A 17603-nucleotide genomic window follows, 5' to 3' on the forward strand; every position below is an offset into this window, starting at 1 on the left:
GCCCTCTTTGATACTGTGCTGTGAATTCTTTACACCCTTTTCTGGGCATATACACAGTTTATTTTTTAAAAGAAGAACAGTGTCATGTAGATGCAAACGGCTTTTGTCCCCACTGAACTATATATCATAGCAGCTGTTCTGTGCTACTAAGTAATGGTCCCCACCATCGCATTTTAATGGCTCCATACTTTGGATTTATTAAACTTAATTAAACTAGTCCCATGCTGATGGACATTTATTTTTTCCAATTTTTCACTCTTATGGGCAGTGCTACGACCAGTACCTTGTACACACGTCATCAGACAGGTGTCTGTCACTGCCTTAGGAAACATTCTGGGAGTGGAACTGCCAGGTCAAGGGACATGTGTACATTTAGATGACATGTATTTTTTTCCAGGAAAAAAAGTGAAATCCTCATTGGGGTGTGAAGTGTCTCCTGCACCATACTTCCGAGTGGGATCTGGGGTCTGGTCTGGGGGACCCTGATGGGGAGCAGTGCCCATGGGATGGTGGGCTTGGGGGAAGCCTTGCCAGGTCCTGAGGTCCCCCAAGTTAGGTGCTGCAGGGGGAGGATGGGGACCCTGCTGCCACCCCTGGGGCATGATGTCTTGGGTGGAGGGCACATTCCCCTCATGGCTGGCCAGCTGAGATCCTCTTTGAAGGGGAGGGGCTGAGACAACCCTGAGGGAGACTCAGAGATGTGGCTCACCATTTTTTCTTGTGTGGCTTTTATCAGGAGAGACCAAGGAACGTGATAGAGTGCTGTCTGGGAGGCCACAGGGCCAGGCAAATCACCAGCGCTCAGTGAGCCCTTGGTCACAGCCTCCGTGCTTTTCCTGCGGAGCTGGGACTGTCGCGCCAGCGCATGAGTGGGCATACTTCTTTCTTTCCTTTTTAATGAAAAAATGTTCACTGCTGCGCTGGCCGGTGTGGCTCAGTGGGCTGGGCATTGTCTACCCAGTGAAAGTCGCCAGCTCGATTCCTGGTCAGGGCACGTGCCTGGGTTGTAGGTTTGATCCCCGGACAGGGTGTGTGCAAGAGGCAGCCGATCGATGTTTCCCTCTCACATTGCTGTTTCTCTGCCTCTCTTTCTCCCTCCCTTCCCCTCTCTCTGAAAATAAATCGATTTTAAAAATGTGTTCAATTGTGTTAAAATACCCATAATATGAAAGTTACCATCTTAACTATTTCTAAATGTATAGTTCAGTAGTGCAAAGTACATTCACACTGTTGAGTAGCCAATCTCTAGAAGTCTTACCTCACAAAACTTAAATTTCTGTCCATTAAACAACTCTCCATTCCCCTCTCCCTGCAGCCCCTGGGGACCACTGTTATAATTTCTGTCTCTATGCATTTGACTCCTCTAGGTTCCTCATTTAAGTAGAATCATATAGTACAGGTAACCCCCGTGTAACACAGCTGTTTGGTTCCTAACAAATGCCGTGTTATATGAAACAAAGAACTAGTACAAGAAGGGGGCTTAGGTTCCAAAAATTTTTTAAACATACTATTATATTTTTATAATCAAGAGAAATATCTTTATTAAAGAAATTTTCATCAGAAGTATTACATATTAATATGAATTAGGTAATGTTTTCTTCGTGAACACTACTAAGCTCCATTAACTGAATAAGTTTTCTTTTTGACAAGATATCCTCATCCTCTGAACTTTCCTCAGCATTATCTTGATTTCTATGCTCTACTTTTTGCAAAAAATCTGTTATTTTAGATTGCTTGCTTTTAGCTGAGAGATCTTTACAATTTTCACTGTACAGCGTGAAGCACTTTTGAAGTTCTCTCTTAAACTTCATGCTCCTTTCAGTGCAAGGGTCTTCATTTAAGAAATATGACTCTGGACCTCCCTCTTGCATTTCGGCCATCAACATGCCATCCAGACTGAGGAAGACCCGGAAACTTAGGGGCCACGTGGGCCACGGCCATGGCCACATTGGCAAGCACAGGAAGCACCTGGGAGGCCGAGGTAATGCTGGTGGCTTGCATCCTCACAGGATCAACTTCAACAAATATCACCCAGGCTACTTTGGGAAAGTTGGTATGAGGCATTTCCACTTAAAGAGGAACCAGAGCTTCTGCCCCACTGTCAACCTTGACAAACTGTGGATCTTGGTCAGTGAGCAGACATGGGTAAATGCTGCGAAAAGCAAGACCGGAGTCGCTCCCATCACTGATGTGGTGGGATCGGGCTACTACAAAGTTCTGGGGAAGGGAAAGCTCCCAAAGCAGCCTGTCATTGTGAAGGCCAAATTCTTCAGCAGAAGAGCTGAAGAGAAGATTAAAAGTGTTGGTGGGGTCTGTGTGCTGGTAGCTTGAAGTCACATGGAGGGGAGTTCATTAAATTTTCACAAGTGCTTTTGTCAAAAAAAAAAAAAAGGAAATATGACTCTAACTGTTCGCCTAAATCTAGGTCTTTCTTTACGCTTTTTAGAGTAAACTGTTTAACTTCTTCGCTTCCATCAGTGCTATCATCCCCTGAGTTACCTTGGCACATTCCAGATGTCATTACAACCAAAATCACTTCATCAGTCTCTTCTTCTACCAGCAAGTCTTGGAGATCTTCTACAGTCATATCGTGTTAGAGTGGAACCGTGTTATAGAAGTGCCATGTTAACGGGGGATGCCTGTATTTGTCTTTTTGACCTATATACAGTATTTGGCTTATTCACTTTGCATAATGTCCTCAAGGTTTATCCATGTTGCAACATATGTCAGAATTTCCTTCTTTTTTCAGGCTGAATGATATTCCATTATACGTATATATCACATTTTGTTTATCCATTCACCCATCGATGGAGGTTTGGGTTGCTTCCACCTGTTGTCTGGTCCTTTCACTTTTATCTGTCTCTCCCACGAGGGCCTACCATCCAGGAGGGATAGTCAGGGTGCTTTTGCTCAACACTGTATCTTCAAGCTCCTAGCACACTCCGGACATAGTAGGTGCTCAATAAACACGGTTGAGTGGCTGAATGAGCAGTGTGGGTTGTTCACTGGAATAGGTCCCAAACATGGAGTCTGCCACCTTTCTGGGGAAGTGGCCTGAGGGTTTCATTCAAGTTCATGTAATTCATCAAATGGATGTACTGTTGCAGATTAAAAGAAGGATAAGGAGCAAGTGCCAGGCAGGGCCTGCCAGTGCAGAGCAAGTTCCACTGAACTTCCCTGACCACGAACTCCATAGCACAATGCAGCCGCAGGCTCCCAGTCCCTCCTTCAGCATCAACGAGACCCATAGCCCCTGCTTCCCCTGCCCCTGCCCAACCTGGTACATGACAGGCAGGACCCCAGGCCATCACCTCCTGTTGCAACAATCCATCTCCACCCCTACCCCCCACTTAAAAACCACTGATCAGCCAAGTGCTTTTGGAAAACATGATAAAGAGCACAGGACTGAAATTATTAGGTTGAATTGCATGAAACTGCTGATAGTCAATGTTTTTAATGGTGTTCAACTACTTCTGACCTATAAGCCCCACAGTTCCCCCCGATATTTATGCTCAGCAGAGGCAATGGCTCTGCCAGGCCTGTGGGGTCTCCCCAGGGTCTGGTGGGCAGGGCAGTCATTCCCTGAGTCCACAGTAATGGGGCCTGGGGTCTGCCTGCTTCCCTGGCGTTAGCCCTGCAGTCCAGGGGGAGGCCTTGTGCCATCACGGTGGGCAGAGGCCTGAGCACACCAGGCTGGCCGGAGATCCTGGACCAGCTCCAGGAACAGCACTTTCTGACCCTTGCAGCTGGGGACACAGGTGCGTCACCTGGCATGGAAGGCACACCTGGGTGGAGGTGCATAAAACACATGGTCAGTATTCGGGGAATGCCTTCCACATGGGAGGGTGGGCCTGGTGAGGCATGACATGAGGGACCCCAGCTGGGCTGAGCTCTGAGCAGACACCCCTCCTCCCCACGCCAATCTGAGAGCATCCTCAGACCTTTGCTGGCCTCGATGCCCACCCCCACCCTGCAAAACGCACAGCAGCAGCTTCTCAACACGTGGTTTCTGCTCGCTGTATCGAAGCCCATCACCCACTGCCTGGCCTCCCTCAGCACAGTGGCAGGAACAGCCTTCTGTGGGAACTAACCCCCACTCCAGCCTGTCTGGGGTCACAGATCAGAAAAGGTTCATTCTCTGAAGACGCTGTGCGATTCTGCAAAGCCCCACTCTGCTCCCCACGTGTGGTTTGCTGTGATAAGGCCAGCAACACAGCCAGCTTTGAAAATGCCATTTAGGGAGAAAAGACCCTCAGAGCCGCCATGGCACTTGCCTGGGGTGGCCAAGGGCATTAAATCCTCCCTGGAGCACCGCTTGGGTGCTCTGCTTCCAGGTTTTCATTGCGATTTCAGCTCACGGCCAACCTGGCTGCAGATATTGATGGATATTAGCCAAGCTGTTCCCAGAGAATTTTAATTATCATGATAACAATCGCTAATCACTGGCATTTCCTAATGGCTGTGGCTGGAAAAGGTGGTAATTGCCAGGCCCTGTTGGAAAGAAGGGGAGGCCTAGGGGGCCAGCAACTGGGGAGGGTAGGGAGGAGGACACGGACTTCCGTCCCTGTCTAGTGCTCCTCCCCTGTGTGCGTGACTCTCCCATGTGGTTAGCACTGCACCTGCAGAGCTCAGGTGGGAGGTCCAGCTCTCACCCCTCACCCCACTGGTCTGTGGGCTTTGCACATGCCATTTCTTCTGCCGGAAGAGCTCTTCATCCTGGGCTCTGTCAAGCGGTGACATTTCCCCTGGGACGCCTTCCGTGCTACCTTGTGCAGAAGCGAGTGCCTCTGCTGTGCCCCGGGGGCCACCTGGTACTGCTGGGGTAGTGCTTCACCCAGCCAGGAAGCTATGGGTGCTTCAGGAGCAGGCTGTGCTAGAGCCACCCCTGAAGCCCCAGGGCCCAGCAAGGAGCCTGCACATGGCAGGAGTGTTGCTGAAAGGCTGACTGAAGGAACGAATGAAGAAGGCAAAGCAAAGGGACTGTCCCCGGGGATGGGAGGTGGGGTCTTCAGGGACACTGCATTCCATATGCCTGACAAGCTCCAGGCTGGACCAGTCTTGAAACGCCACGGGAAATGGCCTGTGATAGAGGGGTCTTCTTGCTAACACCTTGGCCACTTTAACCACCATCAGTGGACCAATAAAGAACAAGTGCTGGCGAGGATGTGGAGAAAAGGGAACCCTTGTGCACTGCTGGTGGGAATGCAGACTGGTGCAGCCTCTGTGGAAAGCAGTATGGAGGGTCCTCAGAAAACTAAAAACGGAACTGCCATTTGACCCAGTGATTCCACTTCTGGAGATGTATCCTAAGAATCTTGAAACACCAACCAGAAAGAATATATGCACCCCTATGCTCATAGCAGTGTTATCTACAATAGCCACGATCGGATGAGTGAAGAAAAAAGATGCGGTGCATTTACACAATGGAATACTACTTGGCTGCAAAAAGGAAGGAACCCTTACCCTTTGTGACAACATGGATGAACCTTGAGAATATTATGCTAAGTGAAGGAAGCCAGTCAGAGAAAGGCAAGTACCATATGATCTCAGTCATATGTTGAACCTAACAAATAAAATAAACTGAACAAAATATAACCAGAGACACGGACACATGGAACAGACTGTCAGATCCCAGAGGGGAGGGGGCGGGGAGATGGCAAGAGATTATTCCAAGGAAATATATGTATATGTGCATAGCCCATGGACACAGTCAACAATGTGGTAAAGGCTGGGGGTGGGGCTTGGTAGAAGGGGGCAAAGGGGACAATGGGGGACATCTATAACAGAGTCAACTATAAAAAATAAAATAAAATAAAAAGTGTCTCTTAAAAGGTCAACCCACCTTGGCAGGAGCATGGGCCTCCCTACCCCATTACCTGAAGAAGAGAGAGAAAGAGAGGGAGAGAGAGAGAGGGAGAGAGAGGGAGAGAGAGAGAGAGAGAGAGAGAGAGAGAGAGAGAGAGAGAGAGAGAGTGTGCTGGTCTCCCTGGAACTCTAACAGCAAGCTAAACTCCAAAGCATGGCCAACAAGACCCCAGAATTCTGCCAGGCCCCCTCCCTCCTCAGCTTCATCTCCCGCCTGCTCCTGCCCCTCTGGATAAGCTAGACATGGCCACTCCCATTCCCTGACCATGCTGAGCTGTCTCTTCCATCCAGGCCTTCGTACATGCTGTTCTTTCTCTCCTCCCTAGGCTGGCATAAGGACATCCAGCCTTTAGGAAATTACCCCAGTCCAGAAGCTTCCACAGAACCACACGGGTCTCCCACTGCAACACACACACTGTCGTGACTGCAGCTTACAGCTCGATTGCCTGCACCAGGGCCGCAGCTCCACAAAGGCAGGGACCTTCCAGGGAACCCAGCACAGGCGAGACACGTAACAGACATCTGTCAGTGGAGACTCCTGAACACACATCCATACTTCCAGGCTTTAGGTAACTCAGGTTACCTAAGAGCAGCTCTGGCTCTTAGGGCTAGGGATTGAATCATGCCCCACCCCCAAATTCACATGCTGACACCTAACCTGCAATGTGATGGCATTTGGAGGGGAGACAATCAGGCTTAGATGAGGTCATGAGGGTGAGGCCCTATGACGGGGCCGATGTCCTTATAAGAAGAGACATCGGAGAGCTTGCTTCTCTCTCCTGTGTGAGGACACAAGGAGACAGCGGCCATGTGCGAGACAGGAAGAGAGCTCTCACCAGGAACCCAATCTGCCAGCACCTTGATCTTGGACTTCCAGACTCCAGAACTGCGAGAGAAAGACTCCTGTTGTTTAAGCCCCCTCCCCCTAGTGGTAGTTTGTCTCGGCGTCGCAAGCTGACTAGGGCAATGGCAGAAGCTGCACACGAGTTTTAGTAGATTAAACATGGCCCCCAATTATTTTCCTCTCCCTCCTCCCATCAAGGGGTGGAGTCTATTTCTGCATGACCTTGAATCTGGCCTAGGCTTGTGACTTGCTTTGGCCTAGAGAATGTGACAGAAGTAACATGTGACTTCTGACCTGACCTCAAAAGGCCTGGCCACTTGGAACACCGCTGCCATCAGGTTGGGAGAGCCTTGTCCACAGTCCTGGAGGATGGGAGGACCCATGGAAGAGAACGAAGACACCTGGCCAACAGCCAGCACCGCTGCAGAGCAGTGGGCCTTCTGAGGCCTCTGCCCCAGTCCAAGTGTCAGATGACCACAGCCCATGCAACGACCCCAGGAGACCCACAAAGGAACCGTCCTCTGGAGTCCAGCCCAAACTGCAGAACTGTGAGCAAATAAACGATTGTTGTTTTCAGCCTTTTAAGCCTCCACACTTCTGGCAGGACATCTGTCCTCAGTTTAGACACTTCTAGAATAAGAAGTAATCAGATAGGTTCCTAATTAATTGAGTAAAGTAGGCAAGTTAAATTCAGGGACTTAAAATAAATAGGTTCATTTGTCAAATAAGAACATGCTATGAAAAAGGAACAGTCAGAGATTAACAAAAGGCTCCCAGAAATTAAAAATACCATGCAGAGATATAAAAATATAAAATAAAGGATGGAAGAGAGAAGTGAGAAAACTTGGAAAGTGGAACATAAAGATGAAGAAACAGAAAAATGTGACAGAAATGATAAGACACACAAATGCTCAACTTGAGGGGTCAGATTCCGAGTAATAGACTTCCCAGAAAGAGCAATAGAAAGAAAAACTCCTGGAGCTGAAGAAGGACATGAGTCCTCAGATTGAAAGGTTTATATTAAATATAAGGCAGGAAAAACAAAAAGTAAAAAGCAATAGACATATATTCATAAAATTAGTTATAAATAGAAAAAAGAGATCCAAAAGAATCTGGAAAGAAAAACAGGTCTCCTATAAGGAAACCCAGAACGGCATCAGACGTATCATTGGCAACACTGGATGCTAAACAACTCTGCATCTAGACTCTTACCAGGCAAACTACCAAACACACAGGAGGGCAGAATACAGCATTTTCAGACTTGCAAGGACTCCAAACGTCCTTTGCACATTTCCTTTTTAAGAAGTTACTTAAGGATGGGCTCCAGCAAAACCCAGGGGAAAAGCAAGAAAGAGGAAGACAGCGGTTCCTTGAAACAGTGTCTCCAGCTCAGGAGTGAGTCGAATGGAAATCCTATGAAGACAGCTTTTAGGAATTAGTGTGGGCTAGAGCTGGAAAGGGGTCTGACAGGAAAAGGGAAGGTTCTGGGCAACAGAAGGCAAAGTTAAGAAGCTGTGTAAAAGGACATAAGGGTTCTTCTTGGGTCAATGAGAAAAAAAGGACAATAAAATACTCCAGGGAAAACTAAAACTCATACCAGAAAGTCATGGTCCAAATGTTGGATAAATTAAAACAAAACACTATTTTAAGAAATGGAGAGTTAAAAAGGATTCCATTTGATCATTACACGAGGGATATTTTCCTTTGTGTGGTCTAGGGGTCAAGGAAGTTATCAAAATGTGATCCTTAGATACCTTTTGATATTGAGGCATTTAATAGTTACAAAATAATAAAAATTTAAACCCTAATAATTATTGTGCACTTTGTATGCATCATGCACCATTTCAAAGATTTTATATGTAACTTATTTGACTCTCACAAGACACCTATGAGGTAGGCACTATCACCAGCTCTATTTTACAGCTGAGGGAACTGGACACAGAGAAAGCACGTCACACAAACAGGGAAGAACAGCACACTGGAAGCCAGGCAGGCTGGCTCCGGAACCTGCCCGCTTAACCCTCGCACAAAGCCATATACAGGTTTGCTAAATTGAATGCTATCAACTCTTAGAACTGACCTGGAGACAAAGGGTTCTGTTTTTGCGGACTCACTATTTGCCTTTTTGGTATCTGTTAATCACAGGGCCAAATGAACGGCCAAAGTTGGTCACATCTGCCCTGTGACACAGCTTCTTCGGGCATAAAAGCATAGAACAAACCCCCAACCAATCCTGAGTCCACCCCCCAACCACCTTCTTTACTGACCGCTCACACGCCAAGTGGGCACTCCCCCTGTCCTTAATTGACCCAGGTTCTAGAGAACTTAGGGACAGTCCCTACGCCCCAGCGCCTGCTGGAGCTCTTCAAGCTAGCCAGTCCTAAGGTAGTTACCCTGCCCTGCTTCTCCTTTCCTGTGGACACCCCAGTGAGCACCGTGCCCAAGCGTCCCCTCACTCCTTTCAGCCTCCTGCCTGCATCTGGTTCTTCCCGTGGGGCCCTGGGTGGCACAGCTGCCCCTTTGCTTGGGAACTATAAAGCGACCCATTCTTTCAATGGCATCAACCTCACTTAGTCACCTCCGTAAATTAAGACCCAGGCACAAATCGCAAAGCAGGGGGAGAACTGATTACAGCTAAAGAGCAATCTAAAGGTGTAATTCTGACAGTCTCTTAGTCAAGGAATAAACTAGAAAGGGAGGGTGGTGAGTGCAGGGAGGGAAGAAATGAGGCATCCGTGACGCAACTCCCAGAGGGGTCGAGGTGTGACTGTTAAATCTGACGGAAGAAGAAACAGGCAAATATTATATAAAGTTACACATTTCATCAAAGAGCTAAAAATAATGGAAGTATCAAACATGAGAAGAGAGGGGAAGCGGAATAGTCCAAGTTAGCCAGCTCCTCGCCTTTCAAAGCATGGAGTCAAGAGAGAGGACCTAACGTTGGGAAATCAAGTAAGTCATGGCCAAAGCCAGCTTTGAACTAAGGCACATGGTCTGTGCACCACACGCTGGGTGAGGGAGGGGCCGGCAGGTGAGCGCCATTCGCCTGCATAAGCTCTTGGAGACAGCTGGATTATTTTTTAGCCACATGCATGTATTACTTACATTACAATAAAAGTATAAGAGGTTGGCAACTGGATGTCAGTGTCATTACCATACATCTCTGGGCTGTATGGGGGGCCGACACCGGGGAGGCCGGGACAGTCTGTGGCTGGTACATGAATCTGGATGTGACTTAAGGGAGAAAAGCTGTACTGAGCAAGAATGTCTAAACCTACAGAAAAGTTTATAAGAGTTTGTTTGTGCCTCATTTTTGAGGACATTCCTGGAAGCAAGAGCTCAAAGGATCAAGCAAATGCTGTGGAGAATGGCAGTTTTGAGTTCCTTTTATGTATTTAGAATCAAAAGAGAAAACATAAGGAAGTTACACGAAATCTATCTGTGGTGGATTAAGGAGGCGGCAGAGAGCGAAACAGCGAAACCTCTAGGGGTGGATAAAAAGCAACACGGAGAAACACATACTTTTCCACCGGTGGGGACAGGAGTCAATAATGAACCTTTAGAGCGCACAGAGGTGGTGTCTGGGGAACAGGTAACAATGAGGGGCTCTGGGGTCCCCAGCTTCAGTGTGACGAGGGTGCCCCAAGGGGTCTGAGAAGAATTACTCTGACGTTTCAAAGGAGTGTTATCCTAGAGGCCTAAGGACAATGGGCAGGGCTCACGTAAGGTAAAGGCGGACCTTTGCTAAGGAAGCCACAGGCCCGGGACCTGACTGCCCACTGTGACCTGCCTAGATGAGATTGTGACCAGACCATCCTGTGCGGTTAGTTTCAGCTACACAGTCAGTAAAGCCTGCTATGCAGGGGGTGGGGGTCGGGGCTCCCTCTCACCCAGCTTGGCTCCTTCTTCCGTTCACAGCTGGTAGCTCAGGAAAGGGAAAGAAATCAGTCATTAAACTATTTTTTTTTTTTTTTTGTAGTGGAGCAAGAAAGGAAAAGACTTAAGTCAAATTATGGTTAGTTCAAAAACACAGCACGTGTTTGTAACACTGAGATTTCTGTCCCCGAAGGAAAACAAGCTCCCCCTTGGATGTTTGTACCCACCTAACCTCCAGGGGCAGAATCTGACAGTGGGAAAGAGCTGGACAGTTTCCAAAGGGGACCGGCCTCCCAGCAGGAAAGCCCAGCAGAGCAGGATCACAGAAAGGCCCTATGGGCCAGCAAAACAGAAAACACGGATGCATCCAGCCTTCCTAAAAAATTGCTCAAAGGTATTGTAACATGGCAGAGAGGCTATCCCAAAAAGTCTCCACAGCCCTGGTTTTGGGGATGGGGGAAGGAGATAACAACAGCTTTTAAGGTACTTTGCATATCTACCGGCAGGCTGGTAGCTAGGGCAGTAAAAGGGCATACTGTTTAAAATACTTTGCATATCAATGACAAGGTGATAGCTGAGCCTTTCCAGAGAGCCAGTGAGAAGGAAAGGAGCAGCCATAAGGAAAGGGCCATGCTGTTTTAAAGGATGAAGAAGGGCCCCGTCCGCCATGAGAAGATGCACAGTGGAAGGCACATGTCAGAGGAGCCCGATGGAGCAGCGGCTGTAGCAGCCCCGTGAGAAGCAGCCCTGCTGCCTGTAGTCAGGATCCGGCCATGTGGCCTGGGCTAGTAGGAAAGCAGGCACGCTGCGGCTTTGATCGTGCCCGCTCCAGCTGACTCTGAGGCCACCAAGGACTCGGCTTTGCAGACCTGGACCCTATCTGGACTCTTGGAACTTGGGACATATGGAGAGGACACTCTCTTAGGACTCGTGCCTTTCCTAGACTTCACCATGGTTCAATGGAACACGGCACATGCTTTCCTGGACTATTATACGGAGGCTGAAGACAACGTACCCCAGATCCTGAAGGAGACAGCTGACAGATAAGGGATGGGGAACTACTGGGCTTGGTTTTGGTTTATAGCCTTTTGGGGAGCAAGGGAAGTGCTGGGTCTTGTGGGAAGACGGGGCTCTGAGCAGGAGTGCTCACCGCTCCCCAAGGCTGGAATATTGTAAATAAAGACCAGTTTCTCTCAACACTAATTGTTGGGTCTTACATCAACGTGCCACGTGGATGAACTCCCCTTTACTCGGTAACAGCACAGTTCAGTTGGCCAACAGGTGAATTAAAATAACAAGCTCCAGAATGGGGGACTCATGGTACCAGAAAATCCAGTGAGCAATGAACTAAATGAAAGACAGAATGCAGTCTGAATAGCTGATGTAAATATAATATGAAGTAGTAAAAATATGAGAGAAGGCAGATGTAAAATAATCAGTTAACAATAATAATCTGACCCAAAATTCCAGTTTGTCTCAAGGAAAAGTAAGAAGTGGCTGGGAAAGTGTTGGGTTCCTCATTCTTCACGGCAAGGGGCTGGGCATACCCTTGGTTATAGTTACTAGATACTGTTTCTATTATAATGTGATCAGAAAAATATTGGTTTCAAAACTTTAAGTTATTTATGCATATATATGTGTGTGTATATGTACACATACACACATCTATCTAAGACAACTAGCAGAATTAAAGCTAGAAAAAAGGTTGGTCATACTGAAATACTTCATTTTCCAACGGCTTTCTTTCTTTTTCTTTCCTTTCTTCCCTCCCTCCCCCCACCCCCTTATTTTAATTTTTCTCCTCATTCTTGCCTTGTTTTCTTTTGGTGGAACTGAGTTTAGAGCAGCTACTTTTCCTCATACCTTGCTTCCCCTCTTTCAGAAAGATGAAGCTTACAAACAACTTCTGAAGAGGGAGTTAGCAAATAGAAGTTCATTCATTCAAACGACATTTATTCAGCCCCTCCTATGTGTTAAGACTGGGCTAGGGAAAGATGGAAAGTTCTGGTAGATGGGTGCCCCCTGCCCCGTGCCGCCCCTCCCCCGCCCCCGTGGCATGAATCCACACAGGGCTGAAGTCCGCAGCTCTGTTCTCTGCCATCCAAGAGCTCTGCTTTCCGGACTCCGCTGTTCAGGGGCGGTTTCCCTGTCTGTGGTGTCGAGCGCGCGTGAGTAAGCAATCCCGAGCCCACCAAGGGCTTTGAGGAGCACGGGCTGTCAGGCAGGGCAGGGCAGGGTCCCCTCCCACCCCACCCAGTTGTGACTCTCCACTCTTCTCTTCTAAGTGCTAACTCAGAATCCAGGTGTTAATGGAAAGCGAAGTGAGACCCCCTTCCAGGAGCATTTGTGTGTTTGCATTTTAACAGACATCACTTTAAAACCTCAGGTGTGCGGGTCTGAGCCAGGAGAATGGCAAGCTTCTTCCAACCCCCAGGGCAGCTCCATGCTCAGCCCAAGAGCACAAGCCCTCGCTGGGGCCTGGGCAAATGTCCTCTTCATTTAAGTGAGTTTTCCAGCAAGCAGGTCAGTCTGGGAGGCAGGCAGTGGAAAGGAAAACATGCAGTGAGAAAAAAAATACTCTGCTGGTGCTGTTTCTCAACAGATAATTTAAACATGTTGGCTAGATTGTTTTAGAACCGGAGGAAGTGCATTGGCTTCCGTTAACCCCTGGCGAGGGCCTGGATTCACGAGACTTCTGCACAATTGCCACGGAGCAGCCTTTGCCAGCTTCAGAGGGAGGTGACCGTCAACGATGTCTCTCCATGGTTGCGGGGCAGTGTGCCCTGGGTCAGTGAGAACCTCTGGGGAAGGCAGGCCAGGCTCCAACACTGGCCTCACCCCCTCCTCATTGTCCACGCTCAGGGTCTGTGCCCGAGAGTCGCTCCCCCCACCTCCTTGCATTACCTACGAGCTTCCAGTCCCTCACGCCATCCTCCCCTTTGTCCAGAATGGCCGTGCGAGTCCCACAAATCCATGCAGCTAAGGAGGCTTTCGCTACTGGTCTTAATTACTTGCTTTTTTGATGCGGTGGCGTGAATGCCGCCTCTCACTCTTCATTTGCATGCAGCATGAAATCCCTTTGAATCCCAAATATTTAACGATTGTCCCTGTTCCAACACGTCTGAGAGAGGGTGGACGTGCCCGCGGTGTTTGGCTGCAGGGCCAGCCTCTGCTCCCAGATGGAGTGGGCCGAACGCAGGAAATGAACGGGCCTGGATCAGAGAATCGGACAGGCCAATTATACCCCGCCAGGGCTTTTCAGAAGAGCTTTGCTATTTTGATTCAGTTCCCAGAACAACAAACATCCTATGTTTCAACACAGTCTCAGAAACATATTCCAAAGCCAACCTGAAGCCATTTCTGGGCTGACTCCAACTGGGCTGGGGTAGCGGGCCGAGCCAGGGACGGTCTCAGATCGGAGGCGCTTTCTTCAGTTCTGTATTTGATTATCGCTTCATTTCCAGTTCTTGTTCCTTCTTAGGGAAAACCTACAATTCTGAGGTTCCATTGCTTTCTGTCTCTTCCAGATTCATCACTGTCTCCTTTATTATCTTCAGCTCTTTGGGTCCACCCCCTCCACCTTCTGGGGGATATTAAAGGTTTTTCTCCATTTACTGATTCAAGCTTTTTGGGGGACCTGACTTTGGTGGTCTCCTGTCATCTTTTGGGTGTGTGCCTGTGAAATCTAGCATACACACGAAAGTGTATGAAACACAGTACATTTCAAAGAACCATATTCGAGGAAACACCTGTGAACTCATGAAGAAATTAAATATTATCAAATCTGAGAAGCCCTTGTAAGCCCTACCTGCCTTCGGGAGGTAGATACCATCCAGAATCTTTTTTTCCTCCCCCAGAATCTTGTGTAACGCAATCTCCTGCTTCACTTTCTATTTTAAAAGACCAGTTTTGTGTGCCTTTCTAAAAATAAAATATTATTATCTATTTTTGAACATCATCTTTTTGAATCATTGCGCATTCTTTGGTGACTTGCTTTTTTTTCTTCTTTTGCTCATTGTATTTTTAATTCATCCTTTAGCTGCAGTTCTTTTTTCACTGTTGTATATTATTTCATAGCCACAATTAAATATCCATTGCCTGCTATGAAACGACATTTGGGTTGGTTCCAGTGTTTTACTAGTACAAAAACTGCTGCCCATGCACTTCTGGCTGTGCGTCCTGGGGAGGGTGTGAGTTTCTCTAGGGTGCAGTCAGGAGTGGGATGTGAGGAAGAGCATCATTCGCAGGGGACGGTGCTCAGGAGGTGCCAGGAGCAAGGTGGAGGTGAGCCAGCCGGGAGGGCCTCTCTGATTTAGTTTGCAGACAGGGAGCATCAGGAGCGGGCTGTGACCGTGACCCAGCCCTCAAGTCGGTGCAGGGTTGGGAGCAGCAGGCAAAGTTCATGGGTCAAGGGGACCCAAAGCCAGGTTCAGAGACGCAACTTGACAATGATCAGGGCCAGGCTGGGCTTCAGCTGTGGGTGTGTTAGCCGGGTCCGGGATGTAATAACATACAAAGTCGGGACAAGGACAGAAGTAGGGCAGGGACCTGCTTTGGCAACTTAAGGGAGACTGGCTGAAGCACCACCTCCATTCATCCGTCCCACCCCTCTCGGCCCCCAGGCCATCCCGGAAAAGGAAGGCTGAGGGCTTATTCCTTCCTGAAGGCAGTAGTCCCCGGCTTTGTAGAAATAGGAGGAAGAAGCTGGTCCAGTGGCAAGAGCTAACAGGACATAAGCCCCCTCTTTCCCAGAGCCAGCTGGACCCCGTAAAGCATGGCTGACCCTAATTCTTTAGTGAGCCTTTACCTTCAGGACTAGAAAATTACTGGAAGCCCCCTGAAGGTGCAGAGGCCCCAGGAACTTAAGGCACACCAACAGGACCGACCTTGCACCCAAAGATAAGCATCTAAACAGGCTGCAGCCCAACTGCAACACCCTGCTCTACAACCACCCCATTGCCAGGGAACAGCCCACAGACCTAACCCCTCGGGGCTGTGCATTTCTCTCTGCACCCAGCCCTTCCCCTCCCTTGGGAAAGTAAAATAAAACTTGACTCTCTGCACTTTCTTTTCTTTGTGAATTCTGTCACAGCCCAAAGAAGAGCTTGTCAGAGAGCCCAGGGTCAGATCTCAGCTCTGCTATGCCCCCTGGGTCTTGTCATGGAAGGTCCCAGAGCTTCCGTTTGGCTGGGAAACGGGGACAGAGAGCCCTGAACCTCTCCATACCAGGGGATGCTCCCAAACAAGAGTAGTTCTCTCTGCCTCCTTTCTTTGCAGAGGGATTTTTGGGCACCAGTTACATCCTTAGGAGAGGGGATGGGTGTGTGTTCCAGGGCTGGGCACCGCCTAGGAGCTTAAAAGCTTCCCGAAGGACAAGGACGGAGCCACACTCAGCTCCCCAGGCTCCAAAGTACAGACAGCTGGCTAGGGGGAGGGGCAAACTGTGCGCCGATGCCACTGGCATCTGGGAAAAAACGAGCGGGAAGATCTGATGATGCAAAACTTTATTCAAATGAATACAATTGAGATGTTTTCTCCCTACCTTTCCCCACGAACAGGAGGGTATCCGAGCAGGAAAACAGGTTGTGGGGGCCTAACAGGGGTGGGACAGGGCGGGGCGGGTGAGCTGGTGGCGGTGTTAGGACGCTGTCACTCCACCACACCCACAGGGACAGGGAAGCCACTCTGCACCTGTTATTTTTTGAAAGTATTCTTTACTGATTATGCTGTTACAGCTGTCCCAATTTTTTCTCCTTTGTCCCCCTCTGCCAGGTACCCCCCATCCCTCCAGCAATCCCCCCACTTAGTTCACGTCCATGGGTCATGCATGTAAGTTCTTAGGCTTCACCCTTTCCTGTATTATTCTTAACGTCCCCCTGCCTGTTTTGTACCAATCAATTATGCTTCTTAATCCCTGCACCATCTCCCCATTTCTCCCCCTCCCCTCTCCGAGCTGTTACCCCTCCGAATGATCTCCACACCTATTATTCTGTTCCTATTCTGGTTGTTTGCTTAGTTTGTTTTCGTTTTTCTTTTTTAGATTTTGTTGTTGATTGTTGTGAATTTGTTGTCATTTTAATGTTCATAGTTTTGATCTTTTTTCTTAAATAAGTTCCTTTAACATTTCATATAATAACAGCTGGGTGATGACGAACTCCTTTAGCTTTACCTTGTCTGGGAAACACTTTATCTGCCCTTCCATTCTAAACAATAGCTTTGCTGGATAGAGTAATCTTGGTTGTAGGTCCTTGCTTTTCAGCACTTTGAATACTTGCCAGTCCCTTCTTGTCTGCAAACTTTCTTTTGAGAAATCAGCTGAAAGTCTTATGGGAACGCCTTTGTAGGTAACACTCTGCTTTTCTCTTGCTGCTTTTAAGATTCTCTCTTTATCTTTAACCTTTGGCATTTTACTGATGATGTGTCTTGGTGTGGTCTCTTTGCATCTAGCTTGTTTGGAACTCTCTGTACTTCCTGGACTTGTATGTCTATTTCCTTCACCAAATTTGGGAAGTTTTCCTTCATTATTTTTTCACATAAGTTTTCAATTTCTTGCTCTTCCTCTTCTCCTTCTGGCAGCCCTATGATTTGGATGTTTTATGTTCAAAGTTGTCCCAGAGGTTCCTAATCCTCTCATTTTTTTATTTTTTTCAATTCTTATTTCTTCTTTCTGTTCTGGGTGAAAGTTTATTTCTTCCTTTCTTTCCAAATCATTGATTTGAATCCTGGCTTACTCCCCATCACTGTTGGTTTCCTGTATATTTTTCTTTATTTCACTTTGTATAACCTTCACTTCTTCATTTTGTGACCGTACTGAATAATTTCTCTGAGCATCCTGATCACCAGTGTTTTGAACTTTTCATCTGATAGGTTGGCTATCTCTGTTTCATTTAGTTCTTTTTCTGTTCTTTTTTTCTGTTCTTCATTTGGGCCATATTTCTTTGCCTCCTCAATTTGGCAGCCTCCTGTGTTTGTTTCTGTGTATTGGGTAGAACTGCTCTGACTCCATGTCTTGGTAGTG

General features: G+C 47.9%; 1 protein-coding gene and 1 pseudogene across 1 annotated transcript in view; one reads left to right on the forward strand and one right to left on the reverse strand.

The window, feature by feature from the left end:
- RPH3AL (rabphilin 3A like (without C2 domains)) overlaps positions 1-17603 on the reverse strand; it is a 117784-nt gene that overhangs the window by 31917 nt on the left and 68264 nt on the right. The window lies entirely within an intron of this gene.
- On the forward strand, positions 1861-2357 carry LOC149997895 (large ribosomal subunit protein uL15 pseudogene; annotated as a pseudogene).

This window comes from Furipterus horrens, unplaced genomic scaffold, assembly GCF_987537825.1.
Source record: "Furipterus horrens unplaced genomic scaffold, mFurHor1.1.pri manual_scaffold_11, whole genome shotgun sequence".
Taxonomy (NCBI): domain Eukaryota; kingdom Metazoa; phylum Chordata; class Mammalia; order Chiroptera; family Furipteridae; genus Furipterus; species Furipterus horrens.